Below are 24,245 nucleotides of genomic sequence, written 5' to 3' on the forward strand. Positions count from 1 at the left end.
CAGGAGGAAGTGAAACACAGAATTGGATGCCAGTGCCTTCTGAGAAAGCTGACTTATGGTGATTTCTGATGAGGAAGGTAATCATGTTTAATAAATAGGCACAAATATTTCTGTTCTGTCACATCCCCAGTCTTCTCTCCTAATAACAGTTTACACCTCTACAAGCAAAAATCAGTTAGCTTCAAGGTTTATAAAATTCACAAAAACACAAATGTAAAAGTAAATGTTACTTTGCTGATTTGGAATGGATTCTGGCAAGAATCCCCAGATAAACATACAAATACATTCTTTGTTCACTTCCATGAACAGCCTTTTTATGGCATTTGAGACCTAGTCTAAATCAGTTACCATAAGAATTAGTGTTTCTGATAGGTGTTGGCCTTGTAAAACTGGAAAAAAAGGGATTCATATTTTCTATAACATATGAATGCACAAATGATTCATTCTTTGGCTCAGGATGGAAACTTTTTTTTTTTTTTTTGCATTCTTGATTCATCTTTCTGCATTAGCTTCACAGATTTTTCTCAATAAGATATAGACACTGGATAGACTTCATTCACAAGGAAACACCAAGATAAATGGAGTAACTGAGATCCAGCAATTTGAAACTTGTAAATATTTATGAGAAAATTATATCCGCCTTTGTGAAGATTTCTGTTTGAAACTTGGATGTAACTATTTTGTGCTCTAGATTCTCTTTAAACTGTGGATTCTAGTGTTAGTATTGCAATGCTACATGGCAAGATCACTATGAAAATTTTGTATAAAATAGCTACATTGAATCTTGAATAAAAGGACAATCCTGCTTCTTTACTCATATAACCGTTCTCCCAACTAGCCTAGAGCATCACATTTTGGAATTAGTAACCCAAATTACAGACCAGCTAGATAATTTGTGGGACCCAGTGTGATATGAAAATATGGTTAAAAAATTATTAAGAATTAAAAAAAGAGGGACGCCTGGATGGCTCAGTCAATTAAGTGTCTGACTCTTGATTTCAGCTCAGGTCATGATCCCAGGGTCTTGAGATTGAGCCCTGCGTTGGGCTCCATGTTATGTGTGAAGCCTGCTTGGGATTCTCTCTCTCTCTCTCTCTCTCTCTCTCTCTCTCTGTGTCTCTCCCTTTGCCCCTCTTCCCAGCTCATGTGTATGTTCTCAAATTTAAAAAAAAAATTTGTTTTTAAGGATTGAAAAAAAAGAATTCAAGATGGCAATCCAGCAATCACACTACTGGGTATTTACTCAAAGAATACAAAAACACTGATTCAAAGGGATACATACATTTCTATGTCTATAGCAGCATTATTTACAATAGCCAAGATATGGAAGCAGCCCAAGTGTCCATTGACTGATGAATGGATAAAGAAGACGTGGTACACACACACACACACACACACACACACACACGAGTACTATTCAGCCATAAAAAGAATTAAATCATGCCATTTGGCAATGACATGGATGGAGCTAGAGAGTGTAACCCTAAGTGAAATAAGTCAGTCAGAAAAAGACAACTACCCTACGATCTCACTCATATGTGGAATTTAAGAAACAAAACAAATGAGCAAAGGAAAAAGAGAGAGAGAGAGAAAGAGAGACAAACCAAGAAATAGACTCTTAAGTATATAGAGAATAAATTGATTGTTACCAGAGGGGAGGGGGTTGGAGGGATGGGTGAAATAGGTGATGGAGATTAAGGCATGCACTTGTGATGAGCACCAGGTATTGTATGGAATTGTTGAATTCTGTATTGTACACCTGAAACTAATATAACCCTGTATGTTAACTAACTGGAATTAAAACTTAAAAACCAAAAAGAATTTTAAAATGGCAACTGCAGAGCATTAGGCCCAGCATGGGGCTCTTTTTTTTTTTTTTTTTTTTTCCAGAGAGAGAGAAAGGGAGAGGCAGGGCCAGAGAGAGGGAAAGAGAGAATCTTAAGCAGGCTTCATGTCCAGCACAGAGCCCAGCGTGAAGCTTGATCTCACAACCATGAGATCATGACCTGAGCCGAAATCAAGAGTGGGATGCTTAACCAACTGAGCCACCCAGGCACCCCTGGAGTTCTTCTAAGTGTGGACTACATAGGCCTCAGTGACTACATAGGCCTTGAGCCCAAGAAGCCCTGAACCTACCTTTTCCTGTCTGCAGCACAGGTAAGAATAACACTTTCAATTAAGCATGCTATTACCTATAACAACTGAGGGAGGGAAATCAAGTTATTCATGTAATTGTGATCTTCAAATAAGAGAAAATAAAAATTTAAAATAATTTTCTAGTGTCAGAGGGTTTCTCCTGACAAGTCTTCTAATGTAAGCTTGGAATTTTATTCAAGAGCTTCAAAATGACTTTCGGGTATTACTCCCAAATATTTACTTGTCCATGAAAATATTTTAATGCTTCTCCTCTAGTCTGGTGTTTCCTAGTCCTGGCTGATCATAAATACTTTGGGGCCATTAAAAAAACACAGATTCCTGGGCCCACTGTGGACCTAGGTTGCCAGTGAGAAAGTATATAGGAAATCAATCATCAATCCATTTGTGGCCTACTTATCTTGTCTTAAGTCAAGGCTTAGGCTCTGCGACTCAACAAAATTAGGGGAGTTTGTTAATTTCAGCTACTGGGTTGATCCAGCCATTCCCAAATAGAATGCCGTGGGACAGTGGTCAGGAGGACTGGGGTACAAAAGTGTCAGGGGGACAGGATACATTATGAGAAAAAGAATGTAAATATCTATCATCTTAAAAATTTGTATTATATATTTTTATCCTAAAAATAACTGTGTAAGCTAGAAAGCCATCATAAGTATACTTAAATCAGAAAACTTTTAAAATGTTAGATTATTTTAAATATGGTACCGCATGGTCTTTTTTTTTATAGGTTTTCAAGATTCTTTAGTTGTGGTAAAATACACATAACACAAAATTTACCATCATAACCATTTTTAAGTCTACAGTGCAGTAGGGTTAAGTATATTCACATTGTTGTACAACCAATCTCCAGAACTTTTCGTCTTGAAAAACTGAAACTCTTTACCCATTAAAAACATCTCATTTCCCCCTCCTCAGCCCTTGGCAACTTTCATTCTACTTTCTGTCTCAATGAATTTGATTACTCTAGATACCTTGTACAAGTGGAATCATGGAATATTTGTCTTTTTGCCACTGGCTTATTTAACCTAGCACAGTGTTCTCATAGTTCATCCATGTCATAGCATGTGTCAGAATTGCCTTCCTTTTTAAGGCTGAATAATATTCCATCCTATGTACATGTTACATTTTATTTATCCATGCATCCATTGATGGATACTTGGGTTGCTAGTCTCTGCTTCATAATCCCAAAAGATCTTATTACCAAGACATTCCTTCAAAACAAATGGAGTGTTCTCCCCAAAAAGAATTCTACTGAATACAATTTCCCCATTGTTACAATAGCAAATTTGTGTTTTGGCTGCCACATTTAAAAAAAAAGCAAGTCAAGCCAGTGTGAGGTAACGCATCACTATTGTTTGGTAAAGGTGACATCATTTATGTGAGAGTTTCAGGGTCCTCATTGATAAATGCCATCTAAATGGTGATCCTGTCTTTGCAGCTCATTTGCACATGGTAGCCTGGAATCGGAAGAATTAATAGAAGGGTTAGCAAAGAAAGACTTCATTTTGAAGACCATTTTTCTTTCCAATGTGACTTCATGGAAAAATGAAGTTTATCAAGTTCATGTAAATTCAGCTGGAATCTTTATATACATGTGGTTGAGTTAAGGAAATCCAAGCACTTTCCATAAACATCCTGAATATACTGTGTTATGGGGCTTCTGGCCTTCCAGTCAGTTCCCTTGCTTCCCTTTCCTTCCACCTCATCCTTCTTGATCAGAAATATATGCAGCTTCAGTCCCATATGAGGCTGCTTGCTTTGTGTAAAGGAAATAAATAAGAGAAGGTGTGACTCATTGGGGGATAGAAGGATAAGGAAGAAAGAGTGAGGAAGTCTCAGATCAGAGATCCACAAAAATTATGTGAAAGACTTAAGGTAAGTGAACAGACACCTCTTAACGTTTGAATTAACAAATGGGACCAAAGAGAGACTGTTGAAGAAAGCTGGCAGAACTTTAAAGCCTAAAATGGGAAGTCATAGGACAGATAATCAGCTTCTTGCTTCTATTTCTTGAGCGGAGACAGTTTGGACATAGATCTGCTCCTGTAAGTCTACAAACCAATATGGAAAAGTTGATTTAAAAAATACTTTAAATGCAGAAACTCCCAGACCTCTCTCCCCTACTCAGCTCCCAGAATCTGATAGCTTTCCAGGGTTTATCCTCCAGGTAGGAGATTGTAAGGTTCTTCTTGGGGGAAATTTCTGGTCAGTCCAAAGGGAAATATTCAGAAATGCTAAAAGGGGATAGAGGATGGGGAGGAAGAGTCAGCAAGTAATCTATCCATATTGCCCTGGTCCTAGAGTGAAGATCAAAATGAATAAGCCTCATTCTTGAACAGTTTTTAGTCTCCCATTCTTAATTGGGGGTGTTAACAAGCAAAATAGACAAAAGGCCTGTTCTCTATGAGCTACTTACTTTCTAATGAGAGGGAGCAGCAAATAAATGGATAAAATACAGTATTCTAGAGAGCAATAAACTCTTTGGCTAAAACTTAGGTCGTGGTGGTTAGAAATGCCATTTTGGGAGGGTATTGCAATCGCAGATTAAGTTTGGCTTAGGGAGGGAAATCACACACATCTGTTCAGTCTTCCATCTTCACCCGGAAGCTCCACATCTAAACCACTTTCATTTTCTGAAACGAACTTGCCTGTGCGGGCCTTCAGCCCTTCCTGTATTCAGTTCCCTTGATCTGGAACACTGGACTCCTCATTCCACCTGCGTGCTGCCTTGTCAGAATGAGGTTTGGGGTTGTGCTTCAAATTAACTGGGTTAGTCTCACTTACTTATTTTTATTTGCATAATCTATGCAAGGAGGAAAAAACTTCAGATATTTTCCTTACGCCAAGAAAACCAACAGCCTTTTTTACTGGTTGAGTTCATTATAACAGCATCAGTGAGGTCTTAACTGGTTAATTATCACAAGGTTTGTGAACTAGTTTAACCTCCTGTGACAAACAGTTTGCAACCTCCAGTGAAGAAACACAATTCTCTGCAACACTGTAACATAGAATGCAGTTCCGCAGGACAGACACGGGGCCCTTTCCAGGTTACGAATCAATAGCTCACCTACAAAAACATACCTCTCAGTATTGCAGGAACACTCTTTGCCCTTCTTAGTACACAAAGAGAAACTTAACTTTACCATCACAAGATAAAGAATCATTATGGATTTAAGTTTTATGGGAACAGGTGTGTAAACATTCTCTAACCTTCTTCTGTATGTTCTCAAACAGAGGGTAGTGACTAACCCAGTGCAGTGTGAAGTTACAAACACTTCTGTCACAATGCAAAGTTTCTCGTTAAACACCACTGAAATGCCTAACGTCTCAACTCTGCTTTTTTAAAAAAAATTTTTTTTAACGTTTTATTTATTCTTGACAGAGAGACAGACAGCATGAATGGGGGAGGAGCAGAGCAAGAGAGGGAGACACAGAATCGGAAGCAGGCTCCAGGCTCTAAGCTGTCAGCACAGAGCCCGACGCGGGGCTCGAACTCACAAACCGTGAGATCATGACCTGAGCCGAAGTCGGATGCCCAACCGACTGAGCCACCCAGGCGCCCCTCAACTCTGATTTTAAATCAGGGTGAGCCTCCAACAATTTGGAAATTACAATAATTTTATTTCACGCTTTATACCTCAGCTGGTTCATCACTCCTCCAGGAAGCCTTCCCTGATCCCCTAAGAAGGGAATTGCAGCCTGCACGCCCCCATCACATACTTACCACATTGTGATTATCTTTGCCTATTTCCTAATTTTGAATATCCCAGTAGACTGGGCACTTTTGAGAGCAGGAATTAAGTTTATCTTTTTCTCAGTTCCATCCCCAGGGCCCAATACAGAGGCCAGCCTTTGGCAGGTGCAAAATGAACATCTGCTGAGCAAATGATTAAAAATATAAATGAGGGGCACCTGGGTGGCTCAGTCAGTTGCGTGTCTGACTTAGGCTCAGGGCATGATATTGAGGTTTGTGAGTTTGAGCCCCGCATCGGGCTTGGGCTAGCTGCTGTTAGCCTGTCGGCACAGAGCCCGCTTCGGATTTTCTGTCTCCCTCTCTCTGCCCCTCCCCCACTTGTGCTCTTCCAAAAATAAGTAAATATTAAAATATATAGACATGAACAAAAAATGAAATATCATAATAGGGAATTAAGTAGTTTACATACCTTAAGTCTCAGCAATTGTTTTATTATTTGTTAAGATGTTCATTTGGATTTAAAATAACATTTAAAATGCTATTAAAAAGTTAAATGTTGGGGCCCGTGGGTGGCTCAGTCAGTTGAGCATCCAACTTCGGCTCAGGTCATGATCTCATGTTTCATGGGTTCGAGCCCTTCTTCGGGCTCTCTTGCCATCAGCACAGAGCCTGCCTCAGACAATCATCTCTCTCTCTCTCTCTCAAAAATAAATAAACATAAAAAAAAGTTAAACATTGAACTCTGCTCCAATGTCACCTTCTCAGTGATGCCTTCTTGCAACATCCTTTCTGAGATTGTACCTGAGTCACTTGCCCTCTTTACCCTCCTGCTTTTCATGGTGCTCATAGAATCATCTGACACTATACATCACCTGTCTTCCTGTTCTATAGGAGCTCTGTGACAATAGGGATCTCAGTTTACTATACTGTATCCTCAGTGCCTAGAACAATGCATCGCAGATGGTAGCAGTAAATGAATAATCCTCTTTAAAACAAATATGTCATTAAAGGCTAATGTTAGTGGAGAGTAATTGTTGGAGTAAGGATGGAATTAATTAGCAATTTTTTTAGAGGTGCCTGGGTGGCTCAGTTGGTTAAGCATCTGACTCTTGATTTCGGCTCAGGTCATGATCTCATGGTGAGTGAGTTCGAGCCCTACATTGGGCTCCCTTCTGACAGTGCAGAGCCTGCTTGGGATTCTCTCTCCCTCTGTCTCTGCCCCTCCACTGCTCACTCTCTATCTCTCTCTCTCTCAAAATAAATAAATAAACATTTTAAAAAAGCTATCAAAAAACAAAAAAAACCCACAATTTAAAAAAAATGAGAACACTGGATATTATCTGAGGTCCTATGTTTTGTTTTGTTTTAATGTTTATTCATTTTTGAGAGACAGAACACGAGCAGGGAAGGGGCAGTGAGAAAGGGAGACAGCACCCGAAGCAGGCTCCAGCCTCTGAGCTGTCAGCATAGAGTCCGACGTGGGGTTCAAACCCATGAACCATGGGATCATGACCTGAGCCAAAGTTGGACACTCAACTGACTGAGCCACCCAGGCACCCCTGAAGTCCTGTGCTTTTAAACTTATTTGACCATAACCCATAGTAGGGATGCATTTGACATAGTGACTTGGGACGTTACATGAAGTAATACTTACCTTTATGACATGTGAGGCTCTTGTTTTTGTTTTTGTTTTTCTCTTCCCTTCCATTCTATTTCATTAAAGAAAAAGAAAATCCAGTCTGACCCACGTAACTGATTTCCTAACCCACTCACGGTTTGAAAAACACTGAATTTTTACCTATTAAATACTTGACTCGTGAAAATAAAATAATGACTGTCTTCACTCTGGCACTATAAGTATGTCCTGAACGTTCCATGATAGCTCTGTTGATTGCTGAAAATAGACCAAGAATTAGTTCCAGCCCAGTAAACTTATTTTACTTTTTTAGATCTGCTGGACACAACTTTTTCTAAATAATTTTATTTATTCAGTGTTGTTCACAAGATAATTTGATGCTATCTAAATAAAATTTCTTTTTTTTAAAAAATTTTTAAAAAATGTTTTATTTATTTTTGAGATAGAGAAACGCAGAGCATGAGCAGGGGAGGGGCAGAGAATGAGGGAGACACAGAATCCGAAGCAGGCTCCAGGCTCTGAGCTGTCAGCACAGAGCCCGACATGGGGCTCAAATTCACAAACCGCGAGATCATGACCTGAGCTGAAGTCAGACGCTTATCCGACTGAGCCAGCCAGGCGCCCCATTTTTTAAAAATTTTTTTATAAATAAAATTTCTTAATGTCCCAACATATTAATTAAAATTACTTTTTGGGGCACTTTTAGAGGGAGGAGGAAAGGAAATTTAAAAGTCATTATATTTGAAGTATCAAGCGTAGATGAAAAATGTCTTTGGCAATGAATGGTTATAATAAATTTGTAGGGCATATAGTTCCTTAGATATCTTCAATTTTTTCTTCATTTTATGATTAGATGGGGCCTTAGGTGGAAGAAAATTTTTGACTCTGAGTTTTGATATGAAATTATGTAATAATAAATTCTTTAGCAGTGAAAAAATTTGCATCGTGGTAACCTTCATTGTGTTAATGTTCATTATCACTCAGAAGGAAAGGGTCCAGGCAGAAAGCATTTGCAACAATACACAGAAGAGGAAATACAAATGACTAACATATGGAAAAGTGTTCAACCTCACTGGAAATAAAAGACAAATTAAAACAATAGTGAAAAACAACCTATCAGGAGAGCAAATATTTTTTTAAAATTTATAATTATTCATTTTTTAAAATGAGATTTCTAATGAGTCAGAGTATAAGGAAGTGCCCATTCATACCTTTTAAGTAGGAATGAAAATTGCTACAACTTTTAGAAAATAATTTTGGGATGTAGCCTAAAAAATGTTTATTAAGGTAATTCTACTTCTATGAACCTATCCTAAGGTTCATCTGAAATTTGGAAAATGTTTTTTTTTTCATAAAGGTAGTAATCATAGTATTACTTATAATAGCAAAAAATTAGAAATGAGGTTTAAGCTAAAGATAAATGAACTATAACCTTTGTTAATATATTGGCATTTATCTGTCCATATGTTTTTTTTTCTCTGCTTGTATACACATATATTTTTGATGTTGTTCTTTCAAGATGGGGTAATTCTAGCAAGTTTTTTAGTTACCTATATATTGCCAACATCTTTCATGCTAACACACAGTTCTACCACATTATGTTTAAGAGCTGCATATATTCTGCATGACCATACTGACATATATTTAACCAAATGGTCTATTTTTTATATCTATAAGCCACTGTTTTTCAAACTGCAGTTCACAATTCTTAGTAGGCTGTGAAATAAATTGAGGGGGTTATGACTAGCAGTCTTAGGTATTATACTTTCAGTATTATACCTTTATGTTTTGTTAAATAGTTGATAGGTCAATTCCTTCCTTAACCATATTTTCCTGTTTTTCTAAATCATATTGGTTATTCTCATAAGTGTAGACTAAAAAGTTGAGGTTTAAAGTTATTTTGGGGACACCTGGGTGGCTCAGTCGGTTAAACATCCAGATCTTGATTTCAGCTCAGGTCATGATCTTGCAGCTCATGAGTTGGAGCCCCATACGGGCTCTGTGCTAATGGTGCAGAGCCTGCTTGGGATTCTTTCTGCCACCCCCCCTCTCAAACAAATAAACAAACAAAAAAACTTTAAAAAAAAAGTTATTTTGAATAAGTCTAAGAAAAATACCATGCAAAATTTCACATTACATTTCTAAATTAATTTGGAATTGATACCTTTATAATAATGAATCTTCTCATCTGTAAGTGAACTGTGTCTCTTCATTTATTTATTTTCTTTTATGTGTATGAGTAAAATTGTAGAGGATTCTTCATATAAGCCCTCATATTTCTCGTTAAGTTTATTCATTGGTGTTTAATATTTAATTTTGCTATTGCAAAAATATTTTCATTATTTTTTTCCAACCAAACACAGCCATCTGCAGGAAAGATACCAGTTTGTTTATACACTTACTCTGTAACTGAGCATACTGACTTCTAAAAATATTTTCCCACTCAAGCTGTGGAAGTGGAATGAAAATGGGAGCTCCAACATGTAACTGAAAATGTGCCCTTCCTTCAATCACATTTTATTGGAGTCATTTTCATCTGGTTAAAATAAGCGGCTGGCCCGCGAAAACAAAAATAACAGTGTAAGGACATCTGTACCACTGAATCTCTTTCTTGAAAGAGCAGAGTGAACTTCCAAGTAAACATGATTGAATAACGCATAACAGGACCCACCTGCAGTTGTCTCATCTGTCCCTTTGTCAGCAGCTGCACATCCTGAAGCCACTTTCTCCCTGAGCAGGAAGAACATAGAGGACCCAGTGGAGGGCTAGGACCCGTGCCTGCATTTTGACCCTGGTTGCTACCTACATATACATATCTGTGTACATATCATATTGAGTGCTCCTATTATCCTCATTTTACAAACGAGAAGACTAGGCCCAGAGAGGTTCAATACTTCATTCACTCATTCCATTAATAAGTGTTGAGCACTTACTATGCACTGGGATCTCTTCCATGGCTGTGAACGACAGGAAGCCCTCACCCTCATGGAAGTTACATTTTAATGGAGCAGCCGTGCCTAAACAAAAATGTACCTTGTCCAAGGTCATACACCTGAATTATAAATCTGGCTGCAGAGCCCGTGGGCTTGACCACTACCTAACATCACAGGGAGAGAAGAGAACACGGGCCCAGAGAAGGTCATTGCCTGAAAAAAAACCCTTGAGCTGGCATGGCATGACTTGGGTGAGCTGCCCAGGCTACGAGCTCATTGTACAGGTCGTACCCAGAGAAAGAATATCTATCTCCCAGAGACAGTTGTTGTTTTTTTTTTATTTAAAACGTTTTTTAATGTTTATTTATTTATTTATTTATTTTGAGAGAGAGAAAGAGAGGGAGGGAGAGGAAGAGAGTGGGGACAGGGAGAGGCAGAGAGAGAGGGAGACACGAAATCCGAAGCAGGATCCAGGCTCTGAATTGTTAGCACAGAGCCTAACGTGGGGCTCTAACTCGTGAACCCCGAGATCATGACCTGAGCCGAAGTCAGAGGCTTAAGCGACTGAGCCGCTCATCGATTTTTTTTTTTTAACCATGCTTTGGATACCATTTTATATGTTCACCTTTCTTGACCTCTGCAGCCCACCTATCCACTCAGAGTTCTTGCCTTCACAACCTTGCTAGCTCAAATGCCAGTCAAACTAAAGGTATTAACAACTGATAAAAGCTAAGTTATTTTAGGGGCACCTGGGTGGCTCAGTCGGGTAAGCATCCAACTTGGCCTCAGGTCATGATCTCTTAGCACAGAGCCTGCTTCAGATCCTCTGTCTTCCCCCACCCCCCCCCCCCCGCCCCTCCCTGCTCATTTTCTCTCTCTCTCTCTCAAAATAAATAAATAAACTTAAAAAAAAAAAGCTAACTTATTTTAGCAGAGCCCAATAATGAGGCTGATGTTGCATTTTCACATACTAGTAGACCAGTGTACAGAGGGATAGTTGAGTGGAATTAGGCAAAAACCTTCATTATCACTCATAATTACCCTTAAAAATAGGGCAGTTGGGTCACCTGGATGGCTCAGTTGGTTAAGCGTCCGGCTTCATCTCAGGTCATGATCTCACAGTTTGTGGGTTTGAGCCCTGCGTCGGGCTCTTTGTTGACAGCTCAGAGCCTGGATCTGCTTCGGATTCTGTGCCTCCCTCTCTCTCTGCCCCTCCCCTGCGTGCACTCTGTCTCTTTCTCAAAAATAAATAAAACATTAAAAAAAAAAATAGAGCAGTTGGCTAGAGGGCTCTCACCTGAAGCCACATAGATTGACTTTTATTGTTATTATTTTAACAGAGATTAACTTTTACGTAATAAAATTCTACTTTATTCCATTTACCAGCCTGTTACTCCTTCATTAATGAAACTAACCCTCTTCTTGCCTTACATAGATATTTGATAAATATACATATTTTCCAAATATCCGGTTAATCTTCATTTACTACTTTCAGGATTTGTCTAGACTTTAATTTAAAAAAAATTTTTCTTAATGTTTATTTTTGAGAGAGAGGCAGAACGGAGTGTGAGTGGGGGAGGGGCAGAGAGAAAGAGGGAGACACAATCTGAAGCAGGCTCCAGGCTCTGAGCTGTCAGCACAGAACCAGACACAGGGCTCGAACTCACGAACTGTGAGATCATGACCCGAGCCAAAGTCAGATGCTTAACTGACTGAGCCACACAGGCATCCTTAGACTTTAATTTTTTATAAAAATATTTATATTGTTTAAATCCTTTGAAATCTTTGGAGTTAAGTAGGCTCTTCTGTTAATCCAGGGTTTATTGAAGAGCCCTAGAAAGTTTATGACAGGTTTAAGTTGCTTTTTTCCAACACTGTTAATAATTTCAATACAGGAAAAAAATATATTCTCTGCTGTTAATTTAGCTTGATGTCAGAGATTGTTAGTCCCTTTGAAGTAAGTGTCAAATTCTCAGCTGTAATTCAAACATCATTGTGAGTTTCACTGTTGCTTTTGGATCTGTGAAAGATAGACAGGAAAGAGGAGCCCCCCGGACATCCTGGACCTTTCTGTTAGCACTGCACAGAAGTGTGGTTCATCCCTCCGAATCCTCTGTAATTAGGTGGTTCACACAAATCTGGTGAGCACGCTTGCGATGGAAAACTTTACACGCCTTTTTTTTTTTTTTTGGACATCATGTGAAATCTTTGCAAACACAAGGACCTTTTATTTATTGATGAAGGGAACAGTGCTTCTAGACAAGCAGCTCTCTTGTCCTTCTCAAAAATAAGAAAGAGATTCTGTTCCATATTTTGGTGCAGAGTAACCAGAATGAAAACCGCATATTGTGTGTTATTTCTCCTTTATTTTGTGAATGCTTTCTATCCAAGGGCGAAAATTATTTGTGTAAACTAGCTTGTGCTTTCTGCAAGTGACCTGAAAAACAGAAATATTCTTCAGTCGTTCAGGGTCAAGCGTTACATTACTGACCGAATTGAACAAAGTATTAACTTACCGGCCCTTGGGAATTTGAGATAAAATAAAGAAACTGATGGAATGCTTTTTTTTCTTTCCCTACATTCCTGGATGGGCAATCGTGCATTCATCTCGCAACATGGATTAAATGCCTTCTGTGTGCTGGGCTGTGTGCTAGGCGTATAAATAAGACAGGGCTCTGTCTTAGCACAGCTCATTTTTCTAAGGGAGCCGGACAGGTAAATAATTACAAGGCTGGGAGACTCGTGTTCTAATCAGGGACACCTGGCAGGCACAAGGGACTCCCCTCACCGAGAGACCGAGCAAGGGAAGATGCAAATCACAGCCAAACATGCACGGATTTAAATCTTCACTGATTCCAACCAACCCCGCACAGCCCATTACCACTCACTGCCTGTATGCAAGGGTGGCCGAAGACCAATAAATGGGGTATTTTAGGAGAGGTCTCTGATGTAGGCAACTTCTGTTTTAAGAGAAACCTTCCTGGGGAAGTGCTACCTTCCCGGCATTCAATCATTTGGCCTGGCTGTCTGAATAGAGCCAAGGATCCCTGCCATCAAAGATTGCAGTGAGGGGCACCTGGGTGGCTCTGTCAGTTGACAGGTCATGATCTTGTGGTTCATGAGTTCAAGCCCACACATCAGGTTCACTGCTATCAGCGCAGAGCCCACTTCAGATCCTCTGTTCCTCTCTCTCTGCCCCTCTCCCCAAAATAAATAAAACATTAAAAAAAAAAAAAGACCACAGGGAATTCACCATGAGTCTTTAATTAATAATAATTTATTGAGGGGTGCCTGGGTGACTCAGTCCGTTAAGCGTCGGACTCTTGATTTTGGCTCGAGTCATGATCTCACGGTTTGTGGGTTCCAGTCCCAGTTGGGGGGCTCTGCACTAAACATGGCCCTGCTGAGGATTCTCTCTCTCTCTCTCTCTCTCTCTCTCTCTCTGTCCCTCCCCAACTCACATGCATGTACATGTTCCATCTCTCAAAATAAATAAATAAACATTTTTTTAAAAATTCATTTTTTTAATGTTTATTTTTGAGGAAGAGAGAGAGAGAATGCTAAGCAGGCTCTGCATTGCCAGGGCAGAGCCCGATGCAGGGCTTGAACTCATAAACCGAGAGATCATGACTTGGGCTGAAACCAAGAGTCCAAAGCTCAACCAACTGAGCCACCCAGGCACCCCCCAAAAATAATTCTGTGAATGCCAACTAAGTGTTTTTGGTGTCTATGTCACCTGCTCAGAGTCTCTCACTAACAGAGGTGAATTTAGAGCAAAGCTAATGAAGCTTTCATTTCTGAATGGCTCACTGCTGTGGCCCTTTCTGAGTCCTGAGGGGACCCTTGCAATCTATTCACATGCTTGTGTGTTTTTGTAAATGTTGCAAAAGTGAATATTTTAACAACAATCTGTTAAAATGTAAGGCTGCTCTCTCTTTTTACTCTAGTTGTCCCTCCCTTATGCTCCCCCCCCCCCCCCATCAAGTAGCATTGGAGTGGCTATGGGCATTTTGGAGAGCTGGCTAAGGGGAAGCTGATTCACTGTCCTGGAATATTCTCAATCCTCCTGGCCAATCACCTATCATATGGTCATATATAGGCAGCTCACTAAGAACATGTCCCATGACACTCAGCAACCAAACAATGAGGATAGCATGGGAGAAGAGTGAGTTTGAAATGTGTGGAGTCAGAAGCTAGTCGTGGTACATCCTTCCAGGGCTTACAGCTCATTTAGGAAAGAAACTTTTAAAAAAATTATTTTAAGTATTTATTTATGTTTTGAGAGAGGGGAGGGGCAGATAGAGACAGAGACACAGAATTTGAAGCAGGCTCCAGGCTCTAAGCTGTCAGCACAGAGCCCGATGAGGGGCTCAAACCCATGAACCCCGAGATCATGACCTGAGCTGAAGTCGGAGGCTTCACTGACTGAGCCACCCAGGCGCCCCAGGAAAGAAACATAATAGAGGCTTCTCTGGGGCACTTGGCTGGTTCAGTTGGTAGAGCATGCGACTCTTGATCTCTGGGTTGTGAGTTTGGGCCCCATGTTGGGAGGTTACTTAAAAATAAAATCTTTTTTAAAAAAGAGAGGTTTTTCCAAACTTGACAATGATCCTAAAAAGTCACATAATTTTGACAAATAGCAAGTTCTGAAACTCAAAGAAACTTAAAAAAAAATTACAAAAAAAGTGTTGTTGGTTTTTTTTTTTTTTTGACCTACCATTTTTAGGGGAAAGATCAAAATATCCTTATCCTCTTAATAGATGGCATATTATCAAACTGTTATCACATGAGGGTATCATAAAAAAATGTAGCCAAAGTATGTAGGACAGAAAAGCTATGTGCGTCAGGGAGTTAATATAAATATCATGGGCCTTTTTTCCTCGATTTTGTGATGTTTGAGGCATTCATTAGCTTTTATTATTTGTAATTTGTCCTAATTTCTCATTTTGAATAAATCTTCATGTTTGTACTGGTTTTGTTTTCATGATTTTATGTTCTTCTACTCTGAAAGAGCCCCCAAATGATAAGCTTCAGTTGCCACAAGATCTGAATCCAGCCGTGTTTCGTGGCCACCCAATCCGAGTCTCCTTCATGTCACTGAATGTTCATTCTGTCCTCACACGTATTACTCCGTGACTTCTCCTCTTGGAATAGATGTAGATGTTGTTGTTGCCCTGCCCCGGGTGCCTTTACCAGCCAGTGCGCCCGCAGCCCACTTCCTGTAAACCTGCTGCTGACAGCTTGCTCCTATGATGGTCTCTGTAGTCTGTCCCTTGACCAAGGAGCCACTTTTCACCCAGGGTGGCCAACGACGGACAGAGCCAGGGTACAAATGCTCCGTCCTGCTTCGAAGTACAGTTCGGAAGGTGTGGCTTGTACCCCAGAGCCCCCGCTGATCAGACCAAGGTGAGATTCTACCTGAGCACATGCCTGCTCAGCCTCTTGCCTTTCCCCCTCCTGTTTCCCTCACCCTCTACAGGATCCTCCCCCCCCCAATAAGTCGTGTGTAGGTAGTAATTACAATAATATGGGATGAGATGAATAAACAATGAATAAATATATAAATTTCAGTCACTGCACACACTATTTCTCTAATCCTCATGGCAACCCTGAGAGGTAGATGTTGTTTCTTTTCATACTACAAATGGGGAATTGAGACAGACTTTGGTTAAGTGGCTTCCTCAAGGTTACACCCCTAGAGAGTGCCTCAGGGCTTGCCACGCCCTGGCAAGTTGCTCTCGGTGGCAGCCCGTCCTCTGACCTCAAGGGAAGGGATCCAGCGTTTCTCTGTCACTCTGACCAAGTGTGGGTGTGGACCCCTCCCTGATCTGGTGCAGAACAGATTGTACGGATGACAAAAGGCCACGTGGCACAGAGAATGATTCAGGGAAACTACAGTCAGTGTTTAACCTGAGGTCCTCTCCTCTGCATACTCTCTGCTTGCCCCCAAGGTTATCGCGCTGTGACCAGGAACAGCTTCCCCCACACCAGAGGTGCTCCAGGCAATTCCATAACACAGAGACTGGGCCAAGTGTGGACCAGACCAGGAGCAAAGAAAATATCCTTCCTCCCCCTACCACACATACTTCTCCCCCAGCATCACTTCTCAAGGCAGCTGATTAGCTGGCAAGCAGTCACTTCCTTCAGGGGACAGACACCCTCACTTCCATGGCACCAGCAAGATATGTTCATAATATTTGGCGATATATTTCCAAAATCTATGTTATTTACTCGTTATTATTCTTGAATTTTTAATTGAGATGTAGTTGACATATAACATTGTGTAGGTTAAGGTGTACAATGTGTTGTTGTTGTGGTTTGATATATTTATATATTGCAGTGTATTTACCACCCTATCTGTAGCTAACTCCTCTAAAACATCACAAAATTATCAATTCTTTTTTGTGGTGAGAACAATTAAGATTTAGTCTCCTAGCAACTTTGGAGTTTATGATATGTATTATTGGTTATAATCACCATGCTGTACATTATAACTCCAGAACTTATTATCTAGGAGTTGCAAGTTTGTACCCTTAAACAACATCTCCCCAATATCCCATCCCCACCAGCCCCTGGTGACTGCCATTCTACTCTCTGTTTTTGCAAGTTTGGCTCTCTTAGATTCCACATATAAGTGAGATTGTACAGCATTGTCTTTCTCTGACTTATTTCACTTAGCATAATGCCCTCAAGGTCCACCCATGTTATGGCAAGTGATGGGATTTCTTCTTTCTCGTGGCTGAGTAATATTCCAGTGTGTGTGTGTATATCACATGGCCTTTAATCCACTGACCGACACAGGTTGTTTCCTCATCTTGGCTATTGTGAATAATGCTACAGTGAACATGGATGTGCAGATATCTCTTCAAGATAGTGATTTCAATTCCTTTAGGTATCTATCCAGGAGTGGGATTGCTTGATCATACAGTAATTCTACTTTTTTTTAAAATTTTTTTATTTTATTTAAAAAAAATTTTTTTTTAACGTTTATTTATTTTTGAGACAGAGAGAGACAGAGCATGAACGGGGGAGGGGCAGAGAGAGAGGGAGACACAGAATCGGAAACAGGCTCCAGGCTTCCAGCCATCAGCTCAGAGCCCGACGCGGGGCTCGAACTCGTGGACCGTGAGATCGTGACCTGAGCTGAAGTCGGATGCTCAACCGACTGAGCCACCCAGGCGCCCCCAGTAATTCTACTTTTAATATTCTGAGAACTCTTTTCCATAATGGCTGTAACATTTTATATTCCCATCAGCATTATCTAAAGGTTCCCTTTTTTCCATATCCTCACCAATATTTGTTATCGCTTATCTTTTTTGATAATGGCCATCCTAACAGGTGTGAGGTAATATCTCATTGTGATCTTGATTTGCATTTCCCTGATTAGTGGCGTTGAAGACCTTTTCATATTGGCCATTTGTTGGTTTTTAATAGGACTGTTTTCTTTTTTGCTATTGAGTTGTAGGAGTTCTTTATATTTTGGATACTAATCATTATCAGATAGATGGTTTGTGAGTATTTTTCCCAACTCGGTAAGTTGACTTTTCAATTTATTGACTGTTTGCTTTGCAGAAGCTCTTTCATTTAATACACTCTCTTGTTTATTTTAGTTTTTATTGCCTGGACTTTTGGTGGCTTATCCAAGAAACCATTGCCAAGACCAATGTCCAAGATCTTTTCCACTATGTCTTCTTCTAGGAGTTTTACAGTTTCAGGTCTTACATTGGAATTGTTGATCCATTTTGAGCTAATATTTGTGAGTAGTGTAAGGTAGGGGTCCAGTTTCATTCTTTTGTATGTGGATATCCAGTTTTCCCAAAACCATTAATCAAAGAGACTATCCTTTTTTAGACTCTGTGTTCTAATTCAAAAATTAGTTGACCATGTATGTGCGGGTTTATGTCTGGGCTCACCTCTCTCTTCTGTTATTCACACCTGAAACAAATTTCTCTATCCCAAGTTTTGTGTTTTTCAGTTTCTTCTTAGAAAGGTTTCATAAAATTTAGTAGTGTGTTTTCATCCATGACTATCTTCTTACAGAATAGTAAACCAAGGTACATGCACTGAGTCTTTTATAGTCTGGTTATGAGAATGAGATGAATCCACATGAGACGATTACTGGGTAGCACAACATTAAATTGTAAATAAGACAGAGAATTAAATTGTACATAGAAGGCTAAAGTACTTCTGTCTGAATGTCTCAAAGGAAAGGGTGAGATCATTTGATGCGAGCGGTTGTTGGTAAACCACAGAAGTGATGCATTTCCTCTTGGCCCCAGTTCACACATCACCTAAGGTGATAAGGGTGAGCTCAGAGGGCTGGCTGTCCCTGAGCTCCTGTTGTAGATGGTGCTGGAAGTGTCGCCCTTCCAACTTCCTCCTGCTATTCTCTTATCCTTCCCTCAAAATCTGATTCTCCTTCTTGTCCCATTGCTTCCTGTATTTCTCTTGTTTTTCTCCTTTTTCTAATCATCTAACTCTTCTCCTCTTTAGAATTTAAGATTTGGTCAAATATTCTACTTTTGAGGCACTGCAACTTAGAGAAGGTATAGGGCTCGGAGCCACACAGACCTAGGTGCAAACTCAGATCTGTGCCTTTTGGGTAAAGTACAGAGAACCTCTCAAAGCTCTGTCTCATTATCCATAGAAGTGGGGATACTAATTTCTATTATTATGTTATTTGGAGGAATAAATGAGACGACATATGTAAAGTGCCTGGCACATAGCTGGCTCTCATTAGATGCTTATTTATCTCCTACTTCCTTTTTCCTTATTTTGCTTTTGCAGTACTATGTAGTAGTCATTAAATAGATGCTTTTTGAATGAGTACTTAAGAGTTTAATTTGGTAGACCCTCATTTACTTGGAATGATTGAGATTGGGAATTATTTAATAATTGCTGTTGTAACCCACTTATTATTTTGTGCCATGCACTGGAATTGGGGAAATCCTTTCTCCTATGATGTCTGATATGAATCTCCCCAAATGCATAAATAAGTTAAGCATTGTTTTGATCATTCAAGATACAGTCTGCATTGCTTGGAGTCCACACTTCATTTTACATATCAAGGACGTGAGGCTTAGAGGGGTTGAGTAATTTACATGAGGTAAGTTACATGACTAATTCACATGAGTAGAATCTTGACTCCAGACCCAAACCCTGAGCCACTAGGTTAAACTGTAGGTCATTTATTATTCATAATCCTGGCAGCCCTATGAGAGGAGAGAGCCCCACAACTGGAGGATTATTTGTTTCCTGAATGCAAAGTGAAATGATCTTTCTTAAAGAGAGTATTAAGTAATGTGCAGTTATACAAAATGGAAAGATTTGAAACAGGGCCACATTGTTCTCACAGGAAAGGATGAATATTAAGGGGTATAGGAGATGGAAAAGCTAGGGATATGGGAGGAAAATATATTGAGAGAGAGACTGTAGGGTAGCCCAGAGCTGGGAGAAAACAGAAAGGTCTAGTGGGGAATTTTGTTAGATTGTTTGCAGTTTAAGATGCAATCTAAACCTTCTCTTTGTCTTCCACAAAATCTCTAGTAAGATTGACCGTGTCCTCCAAAGATTTGCGAAAAGCCTGCACTTGGTGCAGATGTGATGTAGATAGGGCCCTGTTCCCAAAGCTGGAGAAGAGACTGCTCACAAAGACCCATGGCACCTGAGTTAATAGGGAAACAAAATCCAGACCACCTTGTCCTGTTTTCTTTTCCCATTAGTTTCCTTCTAATGTACGTGTATAGCCACAGCCTTGTCTTCTAGGCTTGTGCCCTTCTTAATTCAGCTTCTGCTATAAAATACTGTTCTAGACCCTGGAAAGGATCCTCATGTGAATATGACAAGGTTCCCCAGAAGTTCTCTGGAGTCCTGTATATGCTTTGATGAAGCAAAGAGTCAAATATATGCATGTTCTGCTATAAAATAGAAATTAAGGATATTGATATTTTGGTCATTGTAACACCACCCAATTGGTGTTACACTGCAACCAAGCATATCCAAATCAGTTCCTAAGTGGACTGTTTTCTAACAACAAGTCACAAGGGCAACCTTTAAAAAATAAGTTGGCAAAGGGGCACCTGGGTGGCTCAGTCGGTTAAGCTCAGTCCGACTTCAGCTTAGGTCATGGTTCGTGGGTTGGAACCTCTCCACTCTCAGCGGGAAACCCACTTTGGATCTTCTGTCTCCCTCTCTCTCTGCACCTCCCCGCCCCTGTGCGTGCACTCTCTGTCAAAAATAAAAGTAAGCATTAAAAAAAGTAAGTTGGCAAAATCCCAATAATGTGGTCTCTCCTCTTACATAGACACTTTTAACAGATCAGATTGCATATTGCTGTGAGCAAAGTGAAATAGTAGTCAGACCAATGATTTTGGATTATATTTTAAATGCTAGGTGTGGGGGAAGGGAAAAAGGTGGCCAAAGAGTACAAGCTTCCAATTATAAGAAGAATAAATTCTGAGGATGCAATGCACAGCATGGTGACTATAGTTAACAATTTGAAAGTCGCTGAGAGAGTAGAGTTTAAAAGTTCTCATCACACAACAAAATGTAAGTATATGAGATGAGAGATATGTAAAGTAACCTTATTGTGGTGATAATTTTGCAACGCATACATCTTTCTGATCATTACGCTGTGTACCTTAAACTTATACAACATTATATGTAAATTATATCTCAATAAAGCTGGGACATAAATAAATAAATAATAGAATCGCAACAACAACGGAATAATAAAATGACAGTAATTCCCGCAAAATAGAGAGCAACTGACAGGGGCTGGATATCTCAAGTGGTTTGGGGAGGGCTGATGGGTACGTTGCTCTGGAAAGTTTAATACAGACCTCGTAGACTTTAATGTGCATGTGAATGCCTGGAGATCTTGTTAAAATGAAGATTCTGATTCAACAGGTCTGAGGCGAGCCCAAGAGTCTGCATTTTCAACAAGCTCTCAAGTGATGCCAGTGTGGCCGATCCACAGACCACATTTGGAGTGGCAAGGGTTTGGTGCGTGGTAACTGTCTCCTCTTTGCATTTTCTGCTTGATACCAGAGAAACCAACTACTGAAGAAGGATACCAGCAGAGCCTGTAGGTATGAGCTCCTGAACTGACAATTTCTATATTTAGAGGGAGTTCCGGGAAATTGCACTACGTTTACTTTACAAATATTTGCTTTTTTGATATCAAGATGGCTCCATGCTCCTGCGTGGTCCACACTTCTGGCAATTTTGGTACTCGTGCAATGACAGTAAAATCAAGTTGTTTAGGTGTTTAGGTTAACAAGTGCTAACTTTATGATCCACCAGGACTGATTACAAATGGAATCACTTTCCCTGGAGATTTGTAAAAGTATACACATTAGTTTTCAGGTCTGGTTAAGGATTATTCCCTTTGAAGCAGGGAATGTTTCTAGTGGTCTTTTCCAGCTCTGGGATTACATGAAGTTAACTTCATAGTTATTATTTTTCCATGGTTCTTTATTTAAACATTTAAAAAAATTTTAAGTAATCTCTACACCCAATGTGGGGCTCGAACTCACAACCCTGAGATCAAGATTTGCGTATGCTCTACAAACTGAGCCAGCAAGGCACCCATTTTTCTATAGGTCTGCTGTGAGATTGCAGTGAGAAGATATATATACTAAAATAGGCAGAATTCTAAGATGGGTCCCTCAATCCCCCCTCCCTAATGTTCACATCTTATGTAAGCTCCTCTCCTTTAGTTTGAGTGGGACTCGTGACCGGCTTCTAGCCAACAGAATATGGTAAAGGTGAAGCGTTATTGCAGATGTAACTAAGGTTCTAAATCGGTTGATTCTTAGCTAATCGAAAGGGAGATTATCCTGGATGGACCTGATTTCATCAGATAAAAGTCTTTAGAAGAGAACTTGACCCTCCCTTAGGTCAAAGATTCTCTCTCTGTTGCTGGCTTTGAAAGAGAGAGCCATATTGTGATGGCAACATATGATGGCAAGGAATTGCAGGTGGCTTTTAGAGCTGAGAGCAGCCCCTGGCTGAAGCCAGCAAGAAAATAGGGACCTCAGTCATACAACCACAAGGAGATGAATTCTGGCAAAAATCTTGAGGGAGTTTGGAAGCAGATCCTTAAAACACAGTCTGGTGAACCCTAAGCAGAGAATCCAGCCTTGTAGTCTTGTGAGACCCTAAGCAGAAAGCCCAGCTAACTATGTCCACAGAACCCTGAGATAATAAAAGTATGCTATTTTAAGCTGCTAAGTTTATGATAATTTGTTATGCAGCTATAGAAAACTGACATGGATGCCTCATATTGCACTTGTATTATTAAATCTTTTTTTTTTTTTTTTAATGTTTTACTTATTTAGTTTTGAGAGAGAGAAAGAGCACAGTGGAGAGGAGCAGAGGGAGACACACACACAGAATCCAAAACGGGCTCCAGGCTCTGAGCTCTCAGTGTGGAGCCCAACCTGGGGCTCGAACCCACGAACTGTGAGATCATGACCTGAGCCGAAGTCAGATGCTTAACTGATGGAGTCACCCAGGGGCCCTGCATTATTAAATCTGTATCTTGGTCTGTGCATCTATTTACCAATCAAAATGTCAATTAAAACTCACCTAGACTTAATTTTGTCTGAACTCCCTAAAATAGAAGGAAGATCTCACCCCACACATCTCTCCACACCCCCACATTTCAAAATGGTATTGCAGTCCAGTTGGTGATTGGTGGAGAATAACCATCACAGACCACAGAACAGACCACAAAACAATCCTTATGCTTTGCCATGATTTTCCAGCTTTTACCAAAAACCACCACAGCAAAAACAACAACAACAAAAACACTTAATTTTATGCATTCTGGGCAGTATTGCTTGAAATTCCTGTTGGAATAGGCAATTAAACTTGACTCGGTTTTTGTAATTAAGACTAAAATCGATCTAAGTTTTCTTAGTGAGACTTCCCAACACAGTGTAGGCTTAGAGGAACTTAATCCATTTATTTAATCATTTAGCATTGATTATGGGCTATATGAAGTCCAGAGTATATGGGTGGTTAAGATAGGACACTTGCCTTCAAACTACTGGAGACGAGAGGCAAGAAAACCAACACTTACAGGGGCACCTAGGTGGCTCAGTTAAGTGTCTGATTTCAGCTCAGGTCATGATCTTGTGGTTTGTGAGTTTGAAACCTGCATTGGGCTCTGCACTGACGGCATGGAGCCTGCTTGGGATTCTCTCTCTCCCTTTCTCTCTTTCTACCCTCCCCCTACTTGTGCTTGTGCACTTTCTCTCTCAAAATAAATAGGTAAACCTAAAAAACCCACAACACTTACAATGCAGTATGAATGAAAAGGGCAGTCGGTAAGTGAACATTACGAGTCTATAAGAAAAAACTATGCCCCCAAATCACTACACTGAAGTTTATTGTTTACTTACCTCTCTTCCCAAGAGACTGTGAAGGCAGCTACCACTTTTTGCTTTTACGATTCTGTATATTCTGCATACTTAGCAGTGTCTGCACGAGTAGATACTTCAAATTGTACTTCATTGAAACTAAGACACCATTAATAAAGATCATATGATTTTATGTCTCCCTGGAAAGAAAAAAATTTGCTGCTAATTAAACTACAACATGCTGGAGATCATAAACAGATTCTGATTCAGAGATGTTAAAATGTGGAGAAAGACAGGGAAAGGAGAGGGGGAAGGGGCAAAATAGGTAAAGGGGAGAGAGAGAGATACAGGCTTTCAGTTATGGAATGAATAAGTCACAGGAATAAAAAGCAGAGCATAAAGAATACAGTCAGTGATATTATAATAGCGATATACTGGGACAGATGGTTGCTACACTTGTG

Source organism: Panthera onca, chromosome B4 (genome assembly GCF_046562875.1).
Source record: "Panthera onca isolate mPanOnc1 chromosome B4, mPanOnc1 haplotype 2, whole genome shotgun sequence".
In the NCBI taxonomy this organism is placed as follows: Eukaryota; Metazoa; Chordata; class Mammalia; order Carnivora; family Felidae; genus Panthera; species Panthera onca.